Genomic DNA, 2,795 nt, shown 5'->3' with positions numbered 1-2,795 from the left:
TATTGTATAAATCTGATTTCAGTCTGTTGCCAGGATCACACACCTCTTTGAATAGGAAGATCTGTGCAGCATCTGGTGACCGTGTGTATGTTGATTTAAAGCTTTCTCCTTCTGAGCACGCAGAGATTTTCCTGGAGCAGATAGAATTATTTAACAGTCTCTCTGGCTTCCATCCCACACCAGCCCCAGCTTTTGAGACGGCCCTTTTTTGAGACTGCTGTTCCCCAGTCAGACCTTGCTCTCCAGCCTGAGACAGTCCTTGTTCCCATGGCCTACACATTTTTGTAGGCAGCCCCAGCTCCATCAGCTCTTCTTGATCTTCCTGGAGTCTGCTGTCTCCTTGGCAAGGGATAACAGAGCTCTTCTGCCTGTCGGCTTCCGAAGATGATGATGGCCCATCATGATTACCTTGTCTCCTCCTGGTCCCTCTGCCATCCACCATCCCCAGCTCCATGGCTTGTCTGTAACCTTACCCACTTGGCCACTTCTAGCTCTTAATGTTTCTATAGTTGCAGTCAAGTGCTCAGCACTTAAATATTAATGTGCTAATTAATAATGAAAACCATAATTGTAGTTAGGTTTAAAATTTTAATTCGGCAAGGAGTTAGCAGAGGTGCAGTCCATAACAATGAAACTCCCCTATTAATACATATATTTAAGTATCTTTCCCTCTAGCAATAACATTGCACAAGAAAAGTATCCTCTGTATGGATGTCTGCGAAGATGTTTGCTTGACGCTTGGAAGCTTGGAGCAGGAAGTCATAAAGTACTAGGTATGATTTTTTTTTCAAAGGAGTTTTAAAAAGTCCTGTTAAAAAAGGTTTTCATTCTGAGGCTTAAAAATGGAGGAGGGGAGGGGAAAATTCCTGGAAAGAAATGTATTTATTTTCCACTTCAGACAGGCCAGTCTGCAAATGCAGTATTTGTTGCAGTCTGAAGATACTGCATTCCAGTCTGTTTATAAAGTCACAGTGAGCCAATGATAATAAAAATAGTGCTGTTGGGATGCACGGTACCAAACAAATCCGGGATGCTCTGCATAGGAAATGTTAGATCCACATGCAAGATGAAAAATTCCCCACCAAATTCTGCCTGTCTCTCTGCAAGGGATTGCTTTCCAGCACCACAGAAAGAAACTTTCTCTGGCTTAGGAAGGAGTCAGCGGAAGCCAGACGGATCGGGGCGTAACTGCAGTGTTTCCCAACGTGCTCCCCTCTTTCCTGTCCACATCCCACATCTGTGTTCCCACTGTGCCTGGCAGTGACCTCTCCTTCCCTTGCAGCACTGAGGAGGAGAGCTGAGGGATGGAGCTGCCACGTAGCACCCCGCTTCCTCCACCATGAACTTCTGGGATGGAGATCTTGTACCACTTCTCATTGCCCTGGTAACTTGAGATCTGATGCTCCTCATTTCTGACTTGGCCTTCAGACCTGCTTCCTTTGCATCTCCCACCCAAGGGTATGGAGTGGTTTGTGTAGGAGACCATATTCCAAGTTGATATGCAAAAGGCCTTCTCCTCCCTTTCCCCCACCCAAATTAAAGACGAAAAAAAAAAAAAGTGGTGTCTATCTTCAGCAGCAATTTGTGCAATAAAAAACAAGATGCGGTTGAAGGAGACCTGGATGGTGGGTACTGGGTTGGTGAAGAACTACAGGAGGTGCCCTCAAGAGGTCTGGAGAAAGGGAGGGAGTGTGATCTTCCATGGTTTGATGGACTGATTCCAGGAATAAGTGAAAATTGAGTGGGTAAAAGGGACAAAAAATGGTTAGGAACAGCAAGTGGAACAGAAACGATGGAGAAAGTGGTGAGGAGCTGCGGAGGAACGGGATGTATAGGGTGTCGTTACAGAGCGTGTGTGGTGCCCGTGCGCCCTGGGTGGCTTCTGTGACTGGAATAGCCGTGCCTTGTCAACCCACCGCTCCGCCACGTTTCTTGCTGTAATATTTTTCTGAGACCGTTTCTGTGCTGTTCAGGGCTGACTCCTGCTGAGATAGGTTGGCGTTGCACCAGCTGCGTGTTCCCTGCCAAACTTCGAGTAATGCCTGCTAAATTAAGTCGCCACTAGAGCATTATTTTTTATTAGGAATGCGTAAACATTGGGGAAAAAATAAATTAATATATTATTTGCTATAGCATGGGCATAGATATACAAATTCTAGTCATGATATGGATAATTTTAAACGGAGGTGTATTGTTTGGGTCTATAATATGTAGTATAATAGGACTATATAGTATAATACTGTATGATGGGGTATAATAGGGCTATGCTTCTAAATTCAAAGCAGCCAAATGTTGTCGTGTGTTGTTACAGGAATCTTTGGGAACGGTCAGTGCGAGGTTAACGGTTGGACTAGATGATCTTCGAGGTCTGTTCTAACCGAGATGATTCTGTGACTCCTCTTCACACAGAGCGCTGCTGCACGCAGTCAGAGCTAAGTGGCTTTAGTGTACATTAAAAATGCCTCTTTCCCTTGATTTCACCCTAAAATCTTTGCTAGAACCCGTCCTGCCCCGTGGAGCGGCGGGTCCCGCTGGCCGCCGGGCAGGCCGGGGTTAGTCTCCGCTCGCCGCCGGGCAGGCCGGGGTTAGTCCCCGCTGGCCGCCATTGGCCGGCCGGGGGCGGCCCGCCCTCCCTCCGCCGCTCCTATTGGAGGCGGGAGGCCGAGGGCGCCTGGAGCCGGCCTATGGGCGGGCGCGCCGCGGCCCGTCGGCGAGGGAAAGGCGGCCCGCTCATTGGTCGACGGGCGGGCGGTGGGCGGGGCGGGCGCCCGTTGGCCGCGGGGCGGGGGCAGGGG

This window comes from Strix uralensis, chromosome 8 (genome assembly GCF_047716275.1).
Source record: "Strix uralensis isolate ZFMK-TIS-50842 chromosome 8, bStrUra1, whole genome shotgun sequence".
Lineage (NCBI taxonomy): Eukaryota > Metazoa > Chordata > Aves > Strigiformes > Strigidae > Strix > Strix uralensis.
Note: the sequence above shows the minus strand (reverse complement) of the source record.